The sequence below is a fragment of the Crocodylus siamensis genome, chromosome 11, assembly GCF_052110815.1.
Source record: "Crocodylus siamensis isolate JL-2025a chromosome 11, ASM5211081v1, whole genome shotgun sequence".
Classification (NCBI taxonomy): domain Eukaryota; kingdom Metazoa; phylum Chordata; order Crocodylia; family Crocodylidae; genus Crocodylus; species Crocodylus siamensis.
Genome location: NC_143405.1, coordinates 12,868,941 through 12,896,031, shown reverse-complemented (window position 1 = coordinate 12,896,031; position 27,091 = coordinate 12,868,941). Strand labels below are relative to the sequence as shown.

Sequence of the window (27,091 nt, the reverse complement as noted above, 5' to 3'; positions counted from 1 at the left end):
GTCCGAGGACCAAGCCCTGGGGAACCCCACTGCCCACATCTCTCCAGGTTGAAAATGACCCATCCACTAACACTCTCTGGGTGCGGCCCTCCAGCCAATTTGTGACCCATCTGACTGTGTAGGCATTTACACCAGAGACGCCTAATTTTTTTAATGAGGATGGGGTGAGAGACAGTGTCGAAGTCCTTCCCAAAGTCCAGGAAGACTACGTCCATCGCGACACCTGCATCCAAGGCTTTTGTGACCTGGTCATAGAAGGCCACCAGGTTGGTCTGACAGGACCTGCCTCTAATGAACCCATGTTGATTGGCCCTAAGCATAAACAGATGTGTTCTTGGATAATTTTCTCAAAGAGCTTCCCCAGAGCCAAGGTAAGACTAATGGACCTATAGTTTTCTGGGTCCTCTTTCCTACCTTTTTTGAAAATGGGGACCACATTGGCCCTTTTACAGTCATCAGGCACCTCACCAGAGCACCACGAGTGCTCGTAAAGCTGTCCCAGGGGTCCTGCAATGACCTCTGCCAGTTCCCTAAGCACTCTGGGATGGAGATTGTCAGGACCTGATGATTTGAACACATCTAGTCCCTCCAGAAATTCCCTGACTAGGTCCTCACTGATCCTGGGCCTGGCTGCGCCTCTCCTGGGTCCGTCCGGGATCCCAGCGAGGGGGGATGTCCCTGTCCCTGCTCAGAAAAATGGAAGCAAAGAATCTGTTAAAGAGATTAGCTTTGTCATCTGGTATTACCACCAGATTACCAAGTATGTCCTGCAGAGGCCCCACATTATTTGGCACCTTCTTTTTACCCACTATGTATTTAAAAAAGGACTTCTTGCTATCTTTGATCTGGGTTGCTAGTCCAAGTTCCATCTCTGCCTTGTCCTTCCTAATAGCCCCCCTACAATCTCGAGCCAAGGAGGTATAATCCTCGTTAGTGATGGCCCCTCCCTTCCATTGGGTGTACGCCTCCTTTTTGGCTTTGAGGCATTTATGGATGCTTTTGGTGAGCCATAGGGGTTTTGAGCACTCTCGCCCCCTTTGATCCACGTGGAGATTGTCACGTTTTGGGCTTGGGGGATCATCTCCTTAAGGAACGACCACTCTTCCTGGACTCCCAACTCCCCTCCCCTCCGGGACCTCAGTGCTTCCCTGACTAGTCTCCTTACCTCATTGAAATCTGCCCTCCTGAAGTCCAGGGCTGCTGCCTTGCTGCAGGCCTTTGACACCCTGCACTGGATGGTAAATTCCAGCAGGTGATAGTCACTATTGCCCAGGTGGTCGAGCACCGACAGTCCCCTCACCAGGTCATCGCCTGTGGCCAGGACCAGGTCCAACAAGGCATTTCCCCTGATGGGACAGTTCAGTGAAAGCCCTTTTGAGTTTTCATAGTTTCATCATTGTTAGGGGCTGGAAGGAACCTCAGATCATTGGGTCCAGCCCTCCTGCACTTGGGCAGGAAAGACTGCTGGGATCAGATGACCCCAGCGAGATGGGCATCAAGACACTTTTTGAAGATCACCAGGGTGGATGACTGTACTCACTCTGGGGGAGTCTTTTCCAAACCCTTGGCACTCAGCTTGTAAATAAGTTTTTCCTTATGTCTAGCTTGAAGCAATCCTCGATCAGCTTGTGCCCATTATTTCTTGTCCTCCCCTGGGTAGCCTTGGTGAACAGATGCTCCCCCAGGCCCTGATGTAAGTCCTTGATATACTTATAGGCTGCCACCAAGTCCCCCCTGAGTTTTCTTTTATCCAGGCTGAACAGTCCCAAGGTTTTCAGCCTCTCCTTGTATAGCCTGGTCTCTAGGCCTCTAATCATGCCATGCATGTCGCCCTTCTTTGGACTCTCTTGAGCTTTTCCACATCCTTCCTGCAGTGCAGTGCCCAGATCTGGACACAGAACTCCAGCTGCAGTCTCACCAAGGATGAGTAGAGAGGGACGATGGCATCCTTGGCCTTGCTTGAGATGCACTGGTAGATGAATGGCAGTGTTTAATTAGCTCTGCCAGCTATGGCATTGCATTGGTGGTTCATGTTCATTTTGTTGTCTATCATGACACCCAGGTGTCATTCAGATGTGGTATTAGCAAGCATAACACTGCTGAGCCTGTGTGTTGTGGATTATTTCTCCCCAGATGGAGCACTTTGCATTTCTCTGTATTAAAAAGCATCTAGTTGAGGTCTGCCCACCTGATGAGCCTGTCCAGGTTGGCTTGGATTGCCAGTCTGTCTTTGAGCGTGACCATACTTCCCCGCAGTTTGGTGTTGTCAGTGAACTTTGCTTAGATAGCTTTTAATACCCGAATCCAAATTGTTGATGAACATGTGAAAAGCACTGGTCTAAGTATTGAACCCTGAGGTGTGTCACTGGTCACCCTCTACCATGATGACTCAGTTCCTTCAATCAGTACTGTCTGCATCCTACCACAAAGCCAGTTACCTTGCTACCAGACCATAAAGTAGTTGAGGCTGTATTTTCCCAATTTTTTCATGAGGGCTTTGTGGGAGGCCAGGTCAAAGGCCTTTTTGAAGTCCAACCATATGACAACAATGTTATTTACCCCATCCAGGTGGTGAGTAACCTGATTATAGAAGGCAATGAGGTTGCCCATAATGAAGTCATGTTGGCTGTCCTTCAGAATACTGCCTTCTGCTATCCTGTCTTTGATGGATTCTTTGATAATTTTCTCCAGGATTTTACCAGGGATTGGCCTGTAATTTCCTGGGTCCTCCTTTCTCTATTTCTTAAAGATAGGCACCATGCTGGCTTTCTTTCAGTCATCTGGGACCTCTTCTGACTGCCACAAGTCTTCACATAACTTTGTCATTAATTGCACGATGACATCAGGCAGTTATTTTAGCACCCTCAGATGAAGTTCATCTGGTCCTGCTGACTTATAGATATTTAGCCTTTGTAGGTGCTCCCCTACAAGATCTATGTCAACTATGGAAGGGTGGTCACCTCCATCATGGTCATCCTGTATCCTGTCAAGCAGGATAACACCCTTGGACTGGTGGAACACCAATGTGAAGTATTCAGTCAGGAGTTCGGTTTTGTCCTGAGTGTCAATTATCAGATGTCCCATTTCATTCATCAGGGGCCCTATGCTTCCCTTATTTTTCACCCAACTTCCTACATATTTAAAGAAGGACTTTTGTTGTCCTTAATTCTGATTGCCAATCTGTTTTTGGTTTGTGCTTTTGCTGTCGGGATCTGCTCCTTACAGATTTGGGTTCTTGCTGAGTCCTCCTTCTTGATAGCTATTCCTGACTTCCATCCTTTGCAGGCTTCTTGTTTTTGTTTCAGGAGGTCCATTACTGCCCTGTTGAGCTAAGGGGGTTTCCCAGCCCTTCTGCTGCCTTTCTTATGAAAGGGAAAGGACATCCTTTGAGCTTTTAGGTTCGCTTTCTTGAGAAACGACCACTCTTCTTGTACTGCCTTCCTCATCGGATCATGGTCCTGCAGGGCCTCACCAACCAATCTCCTAAGCTTGTGGAAATCAGCTTTCCTAAAATCAAGGATTTCTACTTTACTGGCCAGTTTCCCTGATTTATGGTGAATGGAGAAAATTATCATTATTATTATGGTCACTGTGGCCCAATTTCCTTTTGATCCTCAGATTGCTGACTAGATTGTTCCCTTTGGCCAGAACGAGGTCTAGCAGTGCCTTGCCCCTGGTCAGCCCATTGACTTTTTGTATGTGATGCAAGTGAGGAAGCTTTGTGTGCGATCAGATTTAGCTGAGTGCTCAATCCATGAGATGTCTGAGTACTTGAAGTCACCCATGATGACCATGCTTCAAGAGCGTGCAGCCTCTGCTAGTTCTCCAAAGAATTCCTGGTTGAGTTCCTCTTGGTTTGGAGGTGTGTAATAAGCTCCTCTGGTCAAATCCCCTTCCCTGCACTCTCCCCATATCTGACCCAGAGTGGCTCAAGTCGCCCTTCTTTGTTTTCAATCTTTGCTTCTAGGGAGGTTTAATGTTCCTTCACATAAAGAGCAACTCCACTGCCCTTCTTCCTAACATGTTCCCTCCTATACAGGGTATATCCATCTATGCCTGTGATCTAGTCATAGGTGGAGTACCACCACATTTCTGTGATCCCTATGAGATTGTATTGGTTGTTGGTTAATAGGAGGGCCAGTTCCTACTGCTTGTTTCCCGTACTTCCATCATTACAATACAGGCACCTAAGCCTGCCATTGGAGGTTCTAGGCTTTTGGGTGAGCTGTGGAATAACCTGTCCATTGGCCAGTAATGGAGAAAGTGTTTTATTGTACCCTTGGATGCTGGTTTCGAGGTTGCCATTTTTGGGGGCTTGTGCTAGTGGTTGATGGCCCATCTCCCCAGTGATCTCACTTTAAAGGCCTATCTGAGAGGTCTGACATTCTAGCCAAGAACAGCTCTCCTTTGGTGTGAGATGGATGCCATCCCTTCCTAACAGGCTGCAGTCCTGGAGGTGCATGCCATGGTTGAAGAAGCCGAAGCTCCCACAGTAGCACCAGGGCCAGAGTCTTCTGTTTACTACCTCTGTGCATTTGTGAAGTGACAATCATAGGTGTTCTCCCCAGTGCAAATTCAGTGGTATCAGAGGGCTTGGCTGTAAATTACAGCTTTCTTTGTGTGTTTAGGGTGATTACTGGTTCTGTGGAGATATGAATGTTGGTCTGTGGGTTTTCTGTATATGGTGGTCTGTAAGGCTCTAGTTTTCAAAAGCAGGGCTTAGTGTCCCAGCTGGATCTGGCTTCCTAGTGTGGGATCTGTTGTAGGGTAGGTGTGTCAGTGCCAAGGCTGTATAGAATGTGCTCTGGGATTGGCACCAAAAAAACCCGCCTTCAGTGCATTTCACTCAATTGCTTAGCAGCAACAGCAGAGAGGAATATTCAAAATATCCTTGGAGTTAAAGAACGAACCATCTAAAAAGCTACTCTGGAGCCAACTGCCCATTAGCAGCATGCAGCTTCACTATATGTGTGGGTGGACCAAAAAGGGAATGAGATGCCAGTGGCATAGCAGGCATACTTTAGCTGGACAGATGAGTTGCAAGCTACATGAGATGGAAGGTGTCTTTGCTAAATGAATCCGTATGAGAAGATAGCATATGGGGAGCTGGTCCACCAAATGATCTTTCCTTTCTTTTTTTTCAGTCCATAGCTTGAGCCACTAGTCTGGAGGACTGAGGAGGAAAGAAGCTAGATAACTGACCTCTGCCTTGATAAACTGCTTGATGGGCCTTCCCAGAAGATCTCCAGGAAAGACCCAGGCAGGAGCTGATGGTTTCTGGTTGGATGTATTGCTATTGTATTTTGTGAGAACCATTGGGTTTGGGGATAGGGAGAGTATTCAATGTCCTGTCTAGGCAATACTTTGGGCTGTTTGCAATTCTTTTTTTCCTGAAACACATGAAAAAGTCTCTTTCTTTGCTAGGTGCTCACAACAGGCTTGTGGCTGATTCCTTGTTGATCAGCAAAAGTGAAAAAAGACCCTTCCTAGCTATTAATCTAAATCCTCTCTTTGGATTTCTTGATTGCTAACTAAATGATTCAGAACAAGGAGAAGGAATTTTCAGAGCAAATCTGGCTGCCACCCAAAGCCGATCCTTACAAAAAGATACAAATGAATGCATTTAACTACATTGCTCCTGGAATATTGTGCATGTGGACATGTGCACGATTGTTTTTGCTTTTGAAAGATTTGGACCCTGTCACAGAACGTGTCTCTAATGCGATTGTTCTCAGTACGACAGTTGGGCTTGATTTATTCCCTGGAGAGATGGTGAAGTCTACATGTTGCCATGTTTTTAACAGGTCACTGGCTTTTTTTCTGCCTTAGCAGTTCAGGTAACTGGTGTGAAGTAGCCCTGTCCCCTCTTTAAAACTGTACCAAACGCTTTCAGTTAGAAGATGGCAATAGGATTTTTTTCTAAGTAACTTGGGTGCAGATGATGTGGTAAAAATGGAGCAGTTAAAGGGGGCAGGAAAATAAAGTCAGGTGCCTGATCTTGTTCTTTTCCCTCCCTACGAAATACTTGATTAGAGATGATGGGCCTGAACCTGAGCCTTGGATCTAAACATTTCTGAGATTTGGAAAAATTCAGATCTGAACTTGATTGCTGGGCACTTATATAGCAGACCAAACTAGAGAAAAAACACTTGTACTGTGGTGAAGCTACAATATGCACCTAGACTGAATTTCTTTTTTCCCATGCCGCAAAGTTGAGAAACGTCTGATCTTGGATCATACAGCTACTGCCACCAGAAGAGTCCTTCATAATCTTTTAATTACCATCTCTAATTACCACAGAATGCACAAGTGGGTGTGTGACCTTTGTTCCATGGCATGTTGTATATGTGAATATTAGAGGTATGTGAAGCGGGCCCTGTTTGATTTGGATTTGGCCTGAATCAGGGACAGTAATTCGATTCATTGATTCAGATCACTGTCCCTGATTCGATTTGGCCGAATCCGAATCTAAAGATTCGATGCTGATGTGGAGAATCAGCAATTCAGACATAGAAAAACTTTTAAAGCTGTGTCTACATACCTTGAGGTAGCAGGTATGGCTTGTGATCACTGTGATGCTGGGGTGCATGGAGCATCCCACAGGAGTGCGGGAGGGGTGGGGGATGGGCCCTCCATGTGCTCAGTGTGTGCTTATGGATCCACTTCTGGGTCTGGCAGGGAGTGTGCTGTGGGGCCCCCCCATGCCTCCCTGGCTTGGCAGTGAGCTGCAGGGGGACCCCAAGTGCCCCCCCCCAACCCAGGAGGAATTAGTCGCTGAGCCACGCCCTCCCTAGTGGACTTGGAAGTGGGCCAGAAGTGTTTCCGGTCCACTTCTGGGTCTGGTGCTAAGCATGCTGGGGAGCCTCTCATGCTTCTGTGGGATGCTCCATGCGTCCCAGCATCGCAGCACTCAGTATCTCCTGCTACCTAGAGATATGTAGAAAAAACATTTAAAGCTGTGTCTATGTCCGAAACTCCACATCTTTCTGAATTTCTCTGAATCGATTTGGAGGGTTCCAGTTTGATTCAGAGAGATTAAAGGGTCCTCTGATTTGATTCAGAGGTTCAGCCACTGAACTGGGTGAATCTCCACCGCATCGAATCAGGGACTGAAGCTTGGCACAGCCCTAGTGAACATGATCATGGTTGGCTGGGCTTATGTTTGTCCATAGCATGTGTAACTTTAGGATAGTGAGTGTCCAAATACACTTTCCATCTCTAAATATTCCACTTGTACAGTGTGTATTTCTGCTTATGATACATGAGTGCCAGTGGGACTGAGAACATCCATGCCATTATGTAGGTCTCTATTTACATGTGAGCTGGGGTAGCATGTTGTGTGTGACCTTAGATATAGCTCTGTTTTCGGTGGATATGGGGTTTATTCTCAGGGAAGCTCTAATCTTAGAGGGTCTTAACATACTCTGCCAGTGAATTGGAGGGCACTTTGAGTGCTAGCAATGACTTACTGGAAATGGCTTGATTTTTATAGAACAGAGGTTGAGTGTGATCATGTCCTATCATAATTCTATCTCATTTGGATGCATCTCTCCCAGGAATGAAAGAATTGTTTTAAGAACAGGAAGGCTCAAACTGGAACTTTTTATCCAGATGTCTCCTTTTCCCTCAGCGGGTATGGCTAAAACAGAACTTGTACCTAAGCCCCACCCCTGCAAATCCAGAACAAGCCCCATCTCTGGTTACTGTTACAATAGTGAACAGCAGGCTTGGATGCTGAGGGCGCCAGTGACTTTGTTCAAAGAGAAGCCAAGGAAATTAGGAAGGGAAATGAGTGCATCCTCCCGCCTCCCCCAAAAACCGATGGAGGATGGGATGCTGAACATCTACCCTCTCTCCCTGATACTGACCTAATATCCCACTTCTGGATGCCTTCAACTTTTTCTCCAGTTCATTGGTTAAAGTGTATGGATATCAGAAGGTCACATGCAGCTTCTCTTCCAATCCCACTCCTCTCTCCAGCTGGCATGGGGCAGCACCATGGACCGTTACATGTACGTTCAGGTTCCAGCCCATCCCCCTGTATTTTTGCTACCTTTACCATAGGAAATGAGGACAGGGTGTGCCACATCCCCAGAAAGGCTTTTATTGTGAGCCATGCATATGTTTCCTGCTGCACTGAATTATCTCTACCACTTCTAGCTCCCTATGGGCTGTGATGTTTCCACTTGGGCCTATTATCCTCAATAAGTGGATTCAACTGTAAATATTTACATAAATACTACTTGAGAAGCTTGGCAGGGGATTGACTCTCCAACCTCTGAGCTCTTTGTGCATATGTCCAACTTAAAGCAAGCTCTATGGTCCCAGAGGTTTCTGGATCAGAGATCTGTACTGAAGCGGCTTTAAGGTTATGGCCAAGTCTCAACTCCTATGACAGATAAATACCACAAACAAATAAAGGAACCTAGTCACTCACGACATCTAGTGGGAAACACAGTGAAGTGGGCCATACATCCTGGCTCTTGTTAGTGCTGGGATGTGGGCAGCCAGGCCCGGGGGCTAACTGGGGATTGAGCTTACTGGATGGGGGGGAAAAGTTAATATTGAAGAGGATAAGCAGAGCTCAGAGATGAGCCAAGGCAGGAAGCCAGTAGGTTAAAACGCAAGCAAGCAAGTTAGCAGAGTGTAATCTAGGATCTAGAGGAATCCTGTTGTCCAGACACTTTCTGTTGTTCTTCTTCCTGGTCTTATGCAGGGGAGTGGAAGGCGAAGTGGTGGGAGCCAGCCACTCGGGTATCAGGGAGCAGGCTGAGTCTTGGGCACTGCTGCAGCCTTTGGCCAGGCCCCATGCAGCCTCTGGGGACAGCAGTAGGATGGTAGGGTGGGGTAGACAGCTGTGATGATTAGGCCAAGGCCCTGGGTTCAAGGCTGTAGGCCTGATGGAACTGCCATTGATCTTGTGTTAGTTGGTCACCTTCTGTCCATTATCTTGTTTGTTTAGATCTGTAGCTCTCCCTATATTATACCCTCTATATACACAAAGAGGTACCAGTCTCAGTGAGGGCTTCTCCTGTAATATTAAGCAGAGAGCAGTAGGAAAACGACAACAGTAGATCTGTCCTTCTTGTGCTGGATGTTTCACACAGTCCACATTTGGAGAAGGAAGTGACCTGGGTTCTTACACCCACCTGAAATGGACCTTGTCTAAAGCTCCAAATCCAGCCACGAGAGGGTCTGTTACTTTATGGCCTATAGCAGGGGCGGGTAATTATTCTGAGCGGAGGGCCACTTACTGAGTTTTGGCAAGCCATCGAGGGCTGCATGACAGGCAGCCAGAGGCAGATAAATATTAATTTTCTAAACTGGGGGGGGGGGCCTGGGCCAGATAGAATGGCCTGGAGGGCCACATTTGGCCCATGGGCTGCATTTTGCCCACCCCTGGCCTATAGAGATAAAGGCAGAATTAATGTCACATAAACTCAGAGAAGGTGGGGTTTGGCTTCCCCTCTCCCTTATGTTTTCCTTCCTAAGGATGCCAGGATTGTGACAGAGCATCGTCACATTTTCCCATATAGCTTGAAAGCCTGGACCAGTTCAAGTCAAACTGCAAAATTCCTCTTGATTCCAGTTCAGGATCAATGTCACCTGGAATACTGTCACTGATATCTTCAAAAAACTCAGAAGGGATATTCGAAGCAGATAGCTTTCTCTGATATCACTTTATTTAGAAACACTTGTACTATCTGATTATATTCTTTTTGTGATAGTTTTTACTGAGATCTTTCATTAGAGCATACAGGTCCGTTCTCCCTATGCATGCCAGACTAGGAAGGATGGTAGCTGGATGTTCCACAAGGGATGTAGACACTAGACAGCCCCCAGTGGAGGGTTATCCCAGAACTAAGACCTATTACATGTTCTATCAACCATATACTCCATCCAAAGAAATTCTCTACCTTCAGCTCTCTGAGAGCCAAAAGGACCTTACAGTACTTTCAATGGCTGCTTCTAGCATTAGATGGGTTCTGCTATTAGATGCTGCCATGGTACTTGCCCAGGTATGCCTGGGAATAAATTATTTACCTGGTGTGGCAAGATCCTGGGATTGAACAATAAAGTGTTTAGTACCTTCCCAATAGAAATGAACTTGCAGTGAAAGAGGAATGTACTCCAAATCTAAAGTCTTCCTCTGTTTTGTTACATGCCAGAAATGGAATTTCACCTAAAAAGTACTGGATTTCTGTGATTTTGGGGTTTCTTCGAAAGGGGACATTTCTTTTCAATGAAAATAAAGAGAGTTTTGTTTTGTTTTGTTTTGTTTTTACTAAAATACAGCTTGGAATTCAGAGTGTACAATTTTGCATTGAGGAAAGATAGTCATTGAATTTGACAAGAAAAAATAACATTCCAAGGGCATAAAATAAAGTAAGCAGCCAAACTTCACAAAGTGCAAATGTTTGTATGAAACTCCTTGGAGACAGATTCACCCCATTCACACATCTTTATTTCCTGAATACTCTCCTCTGCCTCCTGGACATACACACTAGGTATGCAATAAAATACATGGTGACTCTCAGGAGCTGGAGACCAGAATGATAATAGCATATAGTGCCTTTTTTTCCCATGAAAGCAGGCTGACTCTGATCCTGGTTGGAAATGACCAATAGTCCATGAAGGGCTTGATTCGGCAAAGAACCTAAACATGTCAGTAGTTGCACTCAATGTGAATGGTGCTACGTATATGCTTTAAAACAGGGGTGTCAAAGATACAGGCCACGGACTGGATTTGGCCCCAAGAGCTCCATTACCTGGCCCCCAGTGCTGCCTCTGGGTCTTGAGTTGACCCACAGGTGGTGTGTTCAGGACCATGCAGCATACAGGTCTTGGGACCCATGACAACATAACACCTGCCCTGGCCAGTCCAAGACACACGGTGCCAACTCTAGGGTGCTGCAAGTGGCACACATGCAGGACCAAGACCGGACCCCCACACATGCTGGATCCAGAGACTGCAGCATCCCCTCAAGAACCACACCACATGCAGCAGTTGCTTCAGCTAGTCTGGGGCATGCCCTGATGTGGCATAGGTCCTGAACTGGCTGGAGCAGATGCTGCATTTGGCATGTGTCCCAGATTGGCCGGAGTGGGTGCTGCAGTTGTTCAATTCTGCAGAGGAAGGCTATCCATAAGCCTAATCTGGTCCATGGGTCTGGCCCCACACCATTCATCTGGCTCATATCTCGGTCCCAGTCTACAGGGTCAGATGACTGTGATGCCCCTGCTTTAAACCAAATACGTTTTTAGGTATTTTACTAGACTAGGGCCAGGGCACTAAACCCCTTGCAGGATCAAGCCCTAACTGAACTTGTAAACATTGCATTACTCAAAAGAAGTTTAGACAATAGGTCTGGAAAGACCACAAGAGGTTGTTTAGTCCTTGCCTCAGTCCCAAGGCAGAATCAACTATATCTAAACTATTCCAAGCAGATGTGTTAGGGGTTTACATAAACTCCAGCAGAGTCATAATGTGATTCCCAATGGCAAACAGCTTCTGGCCTACACAGAAAATTGTACCAATATAATTATACCGCTGTAGTTAAGCTGCTGCAGTTGCACTGACATTACTCCCTGTGAACAAACACTAATTGTATAATAAGTGGCTTTTCGTAGTTACGCTTAAAACTGCTTCCAACAAATGTAAACTCTTATACTTGAATGGAAGCATTCCCAAGGGGAGACATGTTGGTATTACTCGAGTATTTTAAATCCCAAAAGCTTGCCTTGCACTGGTAGTCCAATGTAGAAAAGCCTTGGTGAGAAATGCAGAAGCCAGCTCTGTTCAGAGGGCTCTGCCACTTGGCAGTGATCTGTATGAAAAGGATGCCATGCTTTCATCCATTTCCTTGTGGTCGTGGTTCTTTGCCCTCAAACACACCAATACAACCAACACTTTCTGATCCCTTGTTGTTTGTGGGATTTGTTCATTAGGGGACCCAAAGACGGTATGGCCATAAGGAGTCTCAGCTGTCCTGTCTCCTGGAGAGCAGACCACGTTTAGCTCAGGCCTGAGGTATCAGAGGCCCTCAGGCATGGAAGTGTTGCAGAGCTTGTGCTCTGTTATTCATAAAGAGAGGACGTGCAGATGGTGAACTGTCAATCCAACACCTTTCACATGCTTTAAAAATAAAACTTTAACGTATCTTCTCATTTTGATTAGTGTTGGATAAAAACAACTTCCCGAATATCAGCAGTTTTTGGTGGGACAGACGTTCTCGTTTTAAAGCAGCTCTAATAATAATATTTATCATTAACAAAGGACTCTTTCATTTCTCCCAGGACATTCTGCAGCTCAGACCCAACACGCTTTTAATCACATGAGTAATCACTACACATATCATGACTCATGCGAGATGTCCCATTTATTCAAGTGTAAATAGACAAGAACTTGTCACGTTAATTAGGGAGCCATCCTAATGTCCTTTTTCTTTTTGTGTGCTTCTGCAAAACAGCTACTTCCTTACAGCTCTTGTTCATGTTCTGCAGTGGCCTCAGAAGCAAAACTTTAATGAGAGAAAGTTAAAAATATAACCAGCAGTTGGAATGAGCCATCAGCTAGTGTAAAGCCAGCCATCAGGTTCTCCAAATCCATGATCTCTTTGGTGAAGGGGCAGCTTAAGACCCCCTCATCCATCTGATATCCCAAAGCAGAGCCAACATAATATAATAATAAAATAACTGAATAAAGAAAAAAAAAAACAACTCTAAGCCTGGGAGATCTGATAAGCAAAGGCTTTTCCCCCCTTCCGGGCATTGATGTGCAAATAGTGTCCGAGATTTACAGCCCACACTGAGTTGCACTGTTTTCCCCCACAATCTCACACAATCATAATAAGAAAAGCTGAAGGGAACTCTGTAGGGAGCATAGCATTTACACAGCCCATTGTATCACTGGCCCATATTAGCAAATTACGTTTGAGATGCGCTTTCAAGCCATCAGTCCCTTTCAAGACAAGACTTTGAAAACCTGGACTCCCTTGACTCTCTGGGCTGAAGTGAGAGACTTTAGTGCCTTTGAGAAAATGTTTTTTTTATATATAATATATATATGAGAGAAAAATAAAAGGACAAAGACTATTCTATCATCTGCTTCCCCCCCTTCTTTATTTACTAAAAGAACCTTAAGGGCTAATGGAGTTTTCTCTGGCCGCTGGGAACAGAGATGGATTGAAGTCTGAAATATGAAAGGTTTCTCTTGTTTTTTAACAAGTTTGGATCACTCTAGTTAACTCTCAGTTTGAGTTCAAAGCAGAACAGGAGACAGAAAAACAAAAACAGGTTTCCATTTGAGCAAGGTGAGAAATGGTTTTCCCATCCTAGAAAAAGATGTTGAGATTGTAAATGTTCCTTTGGGATGAAAGGTCAAAATCTCCAATTTTCATGATGTGGTCACCTGGAAAGATATTCAGGTTTGGATTTACTGAATTTCTCCATTTTTCAGCATATCAAAATATTTCAGTATTTTAATACTAATATTTTATTGCGATTATTTTAAATTTTGAAAGACAAAGTTATTTGGAAGAAAAAATATGGAATACTGGGCATGTCTGCAAGTGCATTTATGACAGCTTAAATTTATTGTGCAGTAAGTGGGAATAGGCTGGTGTCTATACATGCAGGGGTTAATGTGCATTAACACTGTGTGTGGACTGACTTGGGACTAAAGTTAGTCCCAAGTTAGTCCACACACACAGTGTTAGTGGACAGTAAGGCATCTACGCATGCATTACTGCACAGTAACTAATGGGGCGTAAATTTGACAGCTGTATGATGCAGGTATCAAACTTATGCTCAAGTTGTTATAAGTTGCCATATTTACTGCACAGTATTGGCATGCATGTGTAGATGCATGCCTGTGCTGCACAGTAGTAAACATGCATGTGTAGACACACCCTCTGTGTTGAAAATAAATTACATTGTTTTTGTTCAAAATACAAAATTCCTTACAAGTCTTTTATTTCTGTGAACAGCTACAATTTAGATCAATCATCTTTTTCCAAAGAAAAATGGTTTTATGGAAATATTCCAAACTAGCTCTCCTAGAAAGTGTAGGAAAGGGTGGGGGTTACGTGAAGGTAAAAGGTGTAGAGGAGGAGCTCTTTGGACACCCTCTGTACTAGGTTGGAGGTGTCTTTAAGGCCCTTCCCTGTGTCTCATTTTTCTCGTCTAAAAAAGCAGGTATCTCTATCCCAGTAATATACTAATATGTACAGATTTAGACTTTCCGCAGACATATGCAGGTAGCAGGCAGGCAAATGTTGTTATTAACATTGTCCTTATGGAAACAAGGTGGAAAAGAGGAACTTGGCTCAGAGACACTCTGCAGATTATATTTGAGACTCTCCTAATCCTGGTTCTTCGGAATCTAATTTACTCTGTGACCGTGGGTCAGTTATATAATCTCTCTTGGCCGATTTCTCCACCTGTAAAAAGAGGACAGTGTTTTTTATTTACTGCCGAGGGGACATGGGATCCCTAAACAAAGAAATATCTGTTCAAGCCGAACTATGGAAGGAAGAGTGTTTTATCACTCCTAAGCCCAAACGGACGGAGCTGCTGTTTTACCAGTAGGAGGTGGCTTTCCACATTCCTCTTCAGAAAACCATCACTGCTCTTCCTCACTTACCTCCCTTGCTTTGAGCATCTTTTCACTGTGAAAAGATCATGATGAACTGAAAGAAAAAAAATCATTCAGATTGTCTCCCTGAGATCTTGTCTTCCTGGATAGCACCTGGGAGGGCCACATGGGCAAGACAGCAGAGTATATACGTTTTCCTCTCGGTTTGGCAGGATGAGTGATGGATCTAGGTCACACAGCCCGAACTCATTTGTCTAATGAAGGGAAGCTGTGAAAGAGGAACATCTAAAGCAGTGATCCTCAGCCCATGGCTCTCATTGCTTGCTCCCACAACCCTCTGAGGTGTCTTGCCACCGCAGGAAATTAAAACACATTGACAAGGAGAGGAAAATATAATGTTGCCTGTAGCATGTTACTTGCTCAGGATAGTTGCCCAGGAGCCAGTGAAGTTTCCTTCCAGAGAAAAGGAAGAAGGGAGATGTAAATGTGTAAATAATTTTCCGTCGTTGACACCCCCATGCTGTGAGAAGAGCTGTCAGAGAAATCTGAACTTGAGATTTTGAGAACCTCAACCTTGCTCATCCCTGCCCGCCCCCCGCCATACTAAAGCCAGAGGGACGTGTCCTTAGATGTCTCCATGATTAAAGACACTCCAACCTTGAAGCATAGAAAGGACATATGTTACAGATAGACAATTACAAGGGAGGACAAATCGAGGGAGCAGGTTGGGCAAGTTCAGGGGTATTAGCTCTGACTGACTGGCAGCAGAGGAGAGATCATGGATCCTGTCTTCTTCCCCTTAGCCTAAGTTTAAAGTTTTAACCATTAATTCCCTTATCAGAAGTTTGTGCTAAGAACCCTTATCTGGATTTTACAGGCAGTTCCTGGCGCTAGGCCAAACGCAGAAGAAAGCATTTCATTCTTCTCCAGTTGTTAAATGAAGGCAACATTATAAGTCAACAATATTATTCTCATTAATGGGAAGGGAATGTTAATGATGGGAACATATGTGCTTAGCTTTCAAATGAGATCCAACGTCTCTTCCTCCCTCTGACCCGGTGCGGCTTAGTGGGACTAAATCGCTTTTAAAAGCCTGATGGAATGAACCTTAATTGAGGCATTAAAAACACACTCATTTGATCTTACTGGGACTCACAATTCTCTCATTACTGATGTCCTGCTTCTGATTGCACACACAGGCAGCTAGAGAGAGTCCTGAAACCAAATGCACTGCCCGAGGGCTGCTGGATTGGTTCTCCCTCTGCGCCTCCCCTCTCTTTTTCTCTTTCAAACTTAATTGAAAGTTTAAACCATATTTATTTATCTGTTTGATATATTTGAAATTGCAAGCGCCTTGATCTCTGCATTCATTTCTCTGCCCTTTAATGTGGACCTGAATCAAATCCTCCTCTCTTTCAGAGCTGTTTATTAGTTTGGTTGCACTTCCCTTACTTAGTCTTCAGCTGTGTTGGAAATGAGCAGTCTTCAGCCCAGCTCCATTTGGGCTGCAGCCCATGCAGAAGGTGTCCTGGAGAGTCCAAGGTGAATCCAGTTGTGCTCAGGAAGGTCCTAAGCTCGTATCTTTATAATGCACTGGCCATGATGCAGCTGAGAAAAGGCAACTTTAAAGGGCTGCACCCAGGGTAAATTTGCTTACAAGTCACTGGTTGGTGAAAGTGCCTCTAGGCGAAGGAGCTAAGATGGAAATATGTGCTAAAAAGTAGCATTTCTGCATTGTCAGGCATTGTATGGACACTCAAGGCCTGGTCTCCTGCCAAAGCTGGAGTTGCTGCCCTCCTCCCCACGCTGTGACCCATGTTAAAGGCAATGATGTTACTATCAGGTGTCCTACTTGACAGTGGAAATGGATTGTCTGTGGCCAAGTGTTAGTTGCTCAAGAAGGGAAATAAAAAGGGCTCACACATGCAGAAAAATGGGACACAACGGGGAGCTTGTCTGCTTTCTGTGTTTCTCTCCTCTGTTTCCTGAATTGCCCCCAACGCAAGCACAAGTAGGACCTTATTGTCACTCACGGAGAATCTGAGCTTCCACCCTAGGAAAATCTCTAGTAACTTGAGGTAGGAAATACCCAAGCAACCAAGTAATTAAACTTTATGTTTTCCTCACTTTATCAGCTGGCTGGGTCCTGTTCATATTCTCTCCCCAGGGATGCCTCATTGGGGTTGCTTTAGCCCAGGAGTTCCCAGATGTTTTCAGCTGGATAGAGTTGTAAAAATGCCCCCTCATGCCAAGAATACTGTGCAAAGAAAGGAGTCTAGGGAACAATGTGATGCTGCACCTCCCTCCTAAGCAAGTCTCCCTGAATATTACAGTAGTATGAATTTGCTCCCCTTGCTGGAAGACCTCAGAGAGTGCAGAGAGGGTGGGCATTAGGTATGTGGCACTTATGACAGATGGGTGTCCCAGTAAGGAGGGTGGCAAAAAGCAGGCCATACAGAATACTACTACTACTACTACTACTACGATTAATAATAATACCCAGGTATTTTCATCAGTAGATCTCAAAGCCTTTGGCAAAGAAGGTCAGTAGCATCCCTAACTCCATTAAGTGATGGAAAACTGAAGGACAGAGAGGAGAAGTCACTTGCTAAAGGTCACTGAATAGGCAAGTGGCAGAGCTGGGACTACAACACAGTTTTGCCAAGTTGTAGTTCATTGTGTTCTCCATCATGTCTCCCTTAGGAGCCTGTCCCTGAAAGGGGATTATCATGCTCAAGATGAGTATACTGAGGTGACATTTAGGGAAAAGTTTCTGCTAAAGCTACGTACCTATTACTGGGTTTTTAGCTAAATAGAAATCTCCTTGTTGTACAGTGTCTTTCACTGACACTAAATCCACCCAGCCTGTTTTTAATTGCATGGGGGATGTTTGCTGGGGAGTCTAGTTGCTTTTCTGACTTGTCACTGAGATGTGGTGATAAACAGATCAGAAGAGGGGCTAAGGGCATGGTGAGATCAGAGTGCTCTATGTGCTGTCACCTCGCTCTGTCAGGTCAAGACCGGGGGTTGTGAGAGATGTGATAAGGCAGTTATTGCAAGTATCCCTGCCTCCCGTGCTCCTGGGCCCTCGTGCCTAGAGGGACGCATGGAGCAGATGAACTGCTTCTCAGTGGTGAAAATGGCTACTCTTTTTTTTTTTTTTTCCCCTGGCCTCTCTTTTTATCCCCTTATCTTCACCTGTATTTGATAGATTAATGCATGTCTCTGGAAGATAAATGCACTCTCAGATCTTCAGAAGGAGACGCAGGCTCTGAAAGCCAGTGCTTACAACATCCCTTTGGCTTCTGACAAGGCAGGCAGGAGGATGACACGACTTTCGGCTCAGCCTCCAAGGTCGCTCCTCAGACACGAGGCCTGGGGCCGGATGGCAGATGTTAGCGGGGCTCCTCGTAACGCTGTTTGACACGTCAGCTGTGTGACATTTCAGTTTAGTTGTGCTCCCTGGTGGGGCAGCTCCCCCTGGAAAGTGCCTACGCTAACTTCGTAGGGAGAAAGAGAGAAAGTCAGAAGGAAGAAAGGGGAAGAGTGAGCAAAAAAGAGATGGGGCCAAACTATCTGCTGATATAATTTCGCTGGAGTCAGTAAAGTTACCCTAGAAGAGAACTTGGCTGAGGGCATGTGCTGAAATGGAGGAGAGGGAAAGAGATAAAATAATGTAAAAAGGCAGAGGAAGGACATTAGGGAGAAGGGGAGTCCGAGGGAGGTAAAGGGAGAGTTGGAGAGGCAATGAAGGGACAGGGTGTCAGAAAGCTGGGAAAACTTAGTGGGTTTACAGTTTTCTCTCAGAAGCCTGCTGCGGCATGCTGTGTTTAGTAAAAGCTTCAGGAGCTTGAAACTGCAGCTGTGATGGGTTTCCCCATTGCCTGGCCTATGAACCATCTGTAGCTGTTTTCCACTTTGATTTCACTTATCATACACTGCATCCTAATACTCGGCAAAGGCACCCCCACCTACTCTTGTCAAGCTTATAGCAATAGGAAGATGCTTATGCCAGTAGGATCCCTACACTGGCATGCTTATACCAGTAGGGAGATGTTTCTATTATAGTGGCTGTTTCCCTAAACTAATAGTGTAAGTGCAAATAACAATACCAGCACGCTTTTGCTTGAGGCTGAAATCCTGGACCTACGGTACTATAGTTAAAAGAGAAACAAGTGGGTAATTAATTCATTTCCCAATGGTCAGAAAGCACTATTTGCTCACACTGGCTAGACAGCTACCTAGTGTAAATCAGGGCAAGGACATTTGAAATCAATGGTGCTTACACTAACCAGGGATAAGGCCTTCTGCATTTTTGAATGGCTTGTCACGTCCAGTTCTAAATGCCTCAAGTACGAGGCTTTTTTGGGCAACTAGTCCAAGGTGTAGAGGGACTCACTATGCAGATTTTGGGTTAGGTGTAGCATATGAGCTTAAGGGATTTAGCTATCCGTGTCGCCATCCAAGATAATAAAGGTTAGGGCCCCTTTGTCTTCAGAGGGCTTTGCAATGTCTACCCTCTGATTTTTATTCCTGGGACAGGTTTTTGTGCACTAGCAACCAGGAGTCATAGTTCAAATTTCTTAGCAACTGTTTTGCATGATGATTCAGAGAGAGGTGGAGAATAGAGAGGGGGCTACATGGGGTCCAGGGAAGCAAAGACTTGTGTACACAGTGTTTAAGTGTTGGCTCTGGGGTGGGAGAAAATGCAATTCTGTTTGAGCAGTTTGTAGACGTTTTGCCGCTCGTCCCTGTGAATTAGGGGCCGAGTGAAGTCATTAAGCCCTAATCAAAAGCAGCTAATCAGGAATCAGTGGGAGATCTTCCAATTAATCGCGGCTGGAGCTCTGCAGAGCTGAAGTGCTGGAGGCTGAGAGAATAAAAATAATGAAATTAACGGGAGTGCTGCGCTTTGAAAAACCCTTTCTGAGCATGTTGTGCGGGGCTTGCTCGCCTCTGCCGCAGAGGTGTTCCCCGTCACTGTACCCTGCCGTCTTCCGGGGCTGGGAGGTGGCGTTGGAAATACTTCGGGGCCGTGGCCTGCATTAAGGTAAAGGATGTGGGACCTGCTGCTACTAGGCCAATGATGTTTAGGGTCTAAGAGAAGTCAGAGTCAGTCATGACATTGCTTTAGTCCGCAGTCTTGCAGCAGTTTAGGACCAGGAGTTGGGAAGTGTATTGTACGCAGGCACAACTATACGTGCAGCGATTCTTCTACAGCAGTGGTTCTCAGCCAGGGTGCCAATGAACCCTGGCGCGCCTTGAAATCCTTCAAGGGTGCTGTGCGATGCAATGCTAGTGCTGTTAGATGCTCAAACATGATTCACAAGATAAACACAGGAACTTCAAATAGCAATCTGTAGCGTTAAAAATGCGTTGACCTGTTGTGGCCTTTCTGAGTTCTTTGCAGCAGAAGAATTGCTTTAGTATTTTTTCTGTAGTAAAAAATCTGTGAAAACTAAGATCTGGCATTTTCCAAGGGGGGCCTCTGGTCTACTGGGGAGTGTTTTGAAGCCTGTCAAAGGATGCCTTGAGTATAAAAATGTTGAGAGCCACTGTTCTATACCATGTAGCATATTAGGATCTCTAAGCACTTCACAGATCTGGTAGGTAAATATCATTATTCCTATTTTACAGGAGAAAATGGAAGCACAGCATTGTACCATGACTTCCCTAAATCATTTCATTCTGATTCAAAACTGAGTTTTTGCCTGAACATGCCTGGTGTTCTCACCCACATCCCAGGGCAGAAGGCAACGTCTGAGTTAGTGTATCTTGTATTTTGCCGCCCCCAAAATGACTGCAGAGAACATGCCTCACCACACCCAGTCAACAATCAGTAGACAGTGGTTTGCCACCCCCTTCCCCAAAATGCCCCCGTGCACCAAATTCTCGGTACTGTCTTCACACCCCTCCCGACTGGAACTTGTAACTGCAAGTCACTGCCTCCATCAGCACTGCCTCTGGGGTAACTCTTTAAAATGCCCACAACCTCTGTTCATATTTGTGGCCACCTGTGCGCACCCCACCACAGAAAGCAAGGGCACAGGTGGGCTTTTCTAGAGACGGGACCAAACCTTGAGGCAGGTCTTTCCTTATGCGGATGCTTGTGGGATTGTACCTTGTTGCAGGAGATGCCCTACCACAAATGGCATGCCCAGAAGGAGCGGTGCTTGGCGGCCTCCAAGCAAATGCTGGTCCAGGCCAATAACTCCCGTGCTACCCCACCGCTCACATCAGTGTCCCTGCCAAAGAAACATTGTCTTCATAGAAACTAGCAGCTGTCGGCTCTGCCTGTTGGGGTGAACAAGATCCATAACTTCATCCTAAGGGGTCAATAAACACATCATCCCTCCAGCATGGGTCCTGCAAAGAAATGACTCTTCCAGGGCTAGGTTGTTTCTTCCCATGCTTCCCAGAGTGGGCAGACAAGTTACCCCACACATCCTAAGCAAGCAAGCACCGAGGGGTCCAGTAAACAGCGGTGCTATGATTTCTGCCATACCTGCCCATATATCTGTATTGTCCCTCATAAGCAGGCAAAGAGCCAGTGCAGCTGTTGGCTTGTGACAGCAATGCACAAAGCTAAATGGTGTAGTCATGCGCTGCTGAGTTAGCCTTACTGCGAGGTTACTAACTTGCCACGACCCAAGTTGTGGTTAGTCTACAATGAGGACAGTAAGTCAGGGGCAGGGTCAAAGAGCAGGAAGAGAGAAGTCTGACTTCCAGTTTCCCGTTTTTAGCTGTGCACCTTCCTCAAGTGACAAATCCCCAGGACTCCCAGCGCTTACTGCTGAGTCTCTAAGGTCTGCTTTCAGGAGGGTAGGGGAGCGGGGAAGAAAAAGCCAGGGGGGAGTGAAGAGACCAGGGCCTTCAGGGAACGGATGGCTCCACTCAAAGCTTGGCCACCGTTCATCTTTCCCTTCAGATGCAGCTGTAAACTGCTGCTGTTATTGCTGATGAGGCCAATCTTGTCCTTTTATTTGTTCCATTAAAAACGTGGCAGTTCTCTCACATCACTAAAATCACCGCAGCAAAGAGGAGAGATACAATGCTCCCCTCCTCCACTGAACCCCCCTCCTGTCCAGCCACCGAGAAACCTCTCTAAATCTTACCCTGCCTTAGCCCCCCTCCTCCTTTTTTTCTTTAGCTTTCTTTCGCCTCTGTAACATTGCTCTGACACTGCTGTATTCAGGTTGCTCTCTAAAAAAAAAAAATGCATTTGTGTCGTATTGGGCACATCTATAAATTCTCTTCAGGTTTCATTTGGCACAAATTGGATTCTCCTGTGCCTGTGTTCAGAGGTTTCCCAAGCACCTTTTAAACTTGCCAAAGAGGAAATGCAATTTAGTTTAAGTAACCAAAGCGAAAGTGAAAAGGCACATAAAGTTGTTGCAGTGCATTAACCTCTGAGGGCAAGGTTTGAACAAGAAGGCAGTGGCACTAAACTTGGAAACCCCCCTCATCAACACAGATGGATGTACGCAGCACATTTAGATTGGGTGTTTTCAGTCCCCCTCAACCCTCTCTCTGCCAAGGGTTAAGTGGGGTTTATGTTTTAGGTTCAGCTTTGCCACTGAGGTTGGCTCCCTATTAGGCAGCAGAATGAGTCACCTGGATAAATCCAGTGCATTGGAGTTGCCTCTCGGCACTTCGGAAAATCTTGTGTTACTGCCTGACTAGAAGTTAGAATAGGATTGGGAGGGACATCAAGGGTCAGCTAGTCCAGCCCCCTGCACAGAAGCTGGATTTGTTGTTCCCAAACCAGGACAGAGGCTAGACCGTGTAAGCTGCTGAAAGTCTGTCCCTTTTATAATCGTCTATCTGGGGCCTAAGCACACTTGGCAGTTCAAGTCCAAATGTGGGTGCCGAGCTCTTGAAAACCTGGCATGTTTTAGCAGATAAAGCATTACGGAAGTTGTTCAAGACTCCTGGGTTTGGGCAGTGATTTGCTGTGTGATTGCGGGTGGGCCACCAGGCTTATCGGTGCCTTTGTTTCTCCTGCATTGAACAAGGGATGTTGTGGCACATGTTTTCAAGGAGCACTGACCTGCTTGCCTTTTAAGCTCCGGTTTTTGTTTTTGCAGAGACAAATTCCCTTTGTGGAAGTCAGAGGGCCAGCTTCCAATAGCGGGTTCCCGAAAGTTCAGGGGTATTTCAATTCTCGATGGGGTCTTCTCCACTCAGGTTCATCTCCATAGCAAGCTTCATTTTACTGCGATCCTCTCTTCTTGCCTCTGCTACTTCCGCACCTTATAAATAACTCTGCTGAGCTATTGATTTCTGGCTTGCTCATTTTCTAGATTTTTTGGTGCCCCAAAGGGAAGGTCAAGATAAATTGGCAATTTGTCTCCGGCTTGGATCTCATGTTCCTTCCTGGAGGTCCCCACCGCTGTCATCTTCTTTGCTGTGATTTCACTGCCAGGCACCATCCTCGCCCTCCTCTGGACTCCCAGAAGAGCTATTATTTATGACTAGTGGAACAAAACCAAACGATGCAAGCTTGTTCCCAGCCTAAGAGAGGACATCCATCAGCAGGGACTTTCAGAGAAAGCCCTTTGTTTAATTATTGGATCATTCAGGTTCTTTACAATCTGATTTTTTTTCCCTTCATACAATCTCTTTGTGAGTATCCCATAGGGTACTTGATTCTCCATTGGGGATTAACAATTTGCAGGAGTGCACGTGACCTTTGGATACTGCCTGTCTGGCTGGCTGCTGATGTGAACCCTTCTTTCCTGCTCTTCATATTCAGTACTAGGGGGGAAGTGGACAAGGGGTCACCAACTTATTTTTAGAGTCAGTTGGGAACTAATTATTTTGCATGACAAATCTAGGAGAAAAGGAAATATTTTGATTATTTTTTTCCCGAACTTTTCTGCTGAATTTTTCCGGAATTCTTTCTTTTTTTAAATAAAAAAAAGAGAAAAACCTGCCATTTTTTTTTTCATGTTGTAGTAGACATTTTCAACACCCTCCCCCATAAAGGACCTGGAAAACTTCCAATGAAACCCAAATCCTTCATGAAATGTTTATGCAGTAAAAAAAGGCCAATCTTCACTGAAAATAACGTTTTAATGGAAGAGTTTTCCACAACTCTAATTCATTCAAGTGATGCAGGACTCTGGTGCTTATTCAGCAGAGGGTGACGTAATGGTGGGGATTGTGCCAACTCTATTAGTTAAACCAGGTTCATCCATTCTTTGCAAATCCTAACCTGCTGCCCCCTTCTCTTCTAGTTCTGCCTCCCCAGTTCTGTTACTGCGCCTGAGTCTCAGCTTTCACCACTGCCTGCTTTTCCAGCCCTAATCCTCTGCTGCATTGCATAGTCACTAAATTGATGTGGACTATACATTTATGACTTGGACTAAGACTCCCAACCACTTGCCCAAGCTAGACTCTAACCCCCAGAGGTGGAAGGCTGTCATCTGGGCTCCAGTTCAGTGAAGCACTTTTGTACTGAATCTTCTCTACCATGTTTCTTCCATGGCAGATGCAGCAGGCACATCTATCCCCAACATACAGCCTACCTGCCACATATGTCTCTCATAATCCTCAATTTTTCAAATTATCCATGAAGGAGAAAGCCACTGGCCCCTAAGAGAGTTCAGCTTGGGTCCTGGAGTCTCTAGGTTTGCTGGAGATTTTCTGATCATCTCAAGACACTTTTGGCTTGATGTCCCACAGTGTACAGAATAGATGAGGCCTGGTCAAAGAGACGATCTCAGTCACCCTCATGGCTTTGTGGATTGGCTATCAAGTATGCGGGTTCCTGTTTTACTGCCTTCTAAACCTCTATATTACCCGTTCACCTGACCTTTCTGCTATTTTTTGCAGTCTCTAGATCTATTAGCCTGTCTGGGCTAGAACGCATTAAACTGCTGCAAATGGGCTTCTCAGATCTATCTTGGTTACTCTGGCACTCTATTAAAATGAGAAGTGGTAAGAAACCAGGAAGTTCTTGGAGATAGCTCAGTGCTAGCATTAAGAGGAGTTTTCTAAGGCACTGTTGACAAGTGGGAAAGATTGTATAAGTGAATGTAAACTGGTGGTGAGCTTGCACCTACATTATGAATAATAAATAGCAGTAATAACAATGGGGGAGCAATATTCCACGAGCTAGCTGACTGGTGTCCTTGCTCCCATCTCCACAGTGTCTGAACACCTCCAAGGTACCAATCCATTTATTCTCCCAACTCTGCTATGTGGTAGGGAAGAAGGATCACTTTTCCTCTGCAGGGAAGAACTGAAGCAGAGAGAGATCAAGCACTTTGTCCCAGGTCATGGAGGCAGCCTGGCTGCCAGAGGCCTTGCATGCAATGGGGTTGGCTGGGAACACCTATGGAACATGGTGCCGCATGCATCAGAAGGGGTGGAGCCTGTCATGATGTAAGTGACCAATCAAAACGCCATTCAAATCCCAGTTTAACAGAGGAGAAATGAGTTCATTCACTTTTGGTAGGGTGAAAAGAAATAAGTTTCAAACACTCAAACATCTTCAGCTTGACATGTGTGCATGAGTTAGCTGTGGTGCATTCAGTGATGTTCTTGACATCTGTTGGGCTAACATCCATGGTGGATTGAAAGCACAGCTCTTCAAGCCCGTTATACCCACCCTTTAGGGTGAGGATAGTTGTCCTGCCTTTAGCCCCTGGATCCTTCGGTTCATGGATATGTGGAAAGATACATTTTGAGCACAAATCTGGTAATGTTGCCAAGTCTTGGGATTGCATTCCTGATCTTGTGGTACTTGGTGCTTTTCTTAAGCTCAGTTACTGGCACTTTTTGAGAGTACAGCTTTACCGAGACCTAGATATATCTTGCATTGAGGCCAGGTTAATAAAAATAACTGGAACTGGTTGAAAACCAGAATTTCTTTTCCTTGGGGAAACTGACATGTTAAAATCGCTTTTTATTCCTAATCAGATTGAAACGCTGAAATTTTGACATTTGACATTTCCTGCAGAACAAAAACTTCCAAATTTTTTTCACCCAGAATCATCTAAAAGTTTCATTTAGATGATGTCAACTTTTTTTTGTCATTCAGATGAGATAAAGTATTTCAATTTGATAATGTCAAAACATGACAATAGAAAATAAAGAAGTATAATGTTCAAAGTAATATTTAATATATGACAAAATGAAATTAATCAAAATGACAGCTAAAACAAAGCACATTTTTCTATTAAAGAAAACTAAAAAAGTCAAAGTGATTTTTTTTTTCTGTCAAAAAGTCCACCAACACTAGCTTGTTCCCTTGAAACATGTTCATTGACATAAAACTGAATTTTCCAATGGAAGATTGTTCTGTCAAAACCTTCTGGTTAGCTCTAAACATTTGAGGTAAAAAGTTCTCTTTCTAGGAGCAAGTGGAAGTGTCAAAGTTTTCCATTCTGTTACCACAGAAAGCTTTGCTCCCTAGACTAGCTGGCTGGAGGAACCAAATCACAGTATTTGCTACGTATATTAAGTATGGCAGTACCGACCTGACTAAGCTCAGGGTTCGTATCATGCTAGGCACTCCATAATAGTCCCTGCCTCAAAAAGCTGGCTGTGAGAGGCCGCATCAGCCACGTACCCGAGGTTTTCCCATACCAGATCAAGGCTGACATATGCAGTCTGGGGTTCTCTGGTTTCCAAGCCTAAATCAGTGTTTCTGTCTCCTCTGGAAGGAAGGAAGAAGTTGTCTGAGCAGTGTGAATTCAGTCAATACTGGTATCACAGTAATGGATCGAGGACTATATCATTGTTATTGTTGTTATTATTATTATTAGTTTGATTTGATTTTTATTCTTTCCCTTCTGATTCCATTGCAGTAAATCCTCCTTGGGTTTCGCAGCCTGCATATCCGCCCGCCCCCCGCTTTTGGTGTAATTCAATTTATGTATCTCCCCTGCCTTCTACCAAGGCGAAAAATAAACGCTGTCTCTCATTGCTTTCTCTCTTGCTTTTGCTCTCTGTTGCTGTTTCCCAATCACAAACACAGTTTCTCTTCCACTGCAGTCCTCGGGGGGAGACCTATAAAATTTGACTCATGAAGGGAAAGGGAAAAAAAAAAAAAAGAAAGCATAGGAAGGGAAAGTAATACAGGCAGAAAATGAAAGAGATTTAAAGCAGCTATCAATCGGTCGCTGTTCCAGCTTTAAGAGTCTGTTGAAACAACATAATAAAAGGCAATAAAGGTGGGATTTATGACCTACCTGGTGGAAATAGCTCGCTGCATCTATTGTGTGGGGTGAACCCAGTGGATGAGTCTGGGGGGTTAGCGGCTGCACTGCCCAGTGCGCTTAAAGTGGTGCGACACACAAATGGCCCAGTTAACAGCCACTTTAAAAGGCTATGAGCCAATCCCCTGCTTTTTCTCCATTGCCCACCCCCCTCCAACTCCAGGCCTTATGAGCCCCTGTATTTATGGGCTTGGCATTTTGTGTTTTAAAGACTCCGTTTTGTTCAGTTTGACTAGTAAACCTGAGACAATTCTCCAGGATCGATGGC

At 45.1% G+C, this 27,091-nt stretch overlaps 1 protein-coding gene across 1 annotated transcript in view; it reads right to left on the bottom strand.

Annotated features, from left to right (window-relative positions):
* LOC149855455 (uncharacterized) overlaps positions 1-26,847 on the bottom strand; it is a 36,628-nt gene extending 9,781 nt beyond the window's left edge. Inside the window, exon 1 of the mRNA XM_090022622.1 lies at positions 26,797-26,847. The gene's annotated coding sequence lies outside the window, so the exon portion shown is untranslated. The remainder of the gene's footprint in view (positions 1-26,796) is intronic.
* Positions 26,848-27,091: the final 244 nt, after the last annotated feature.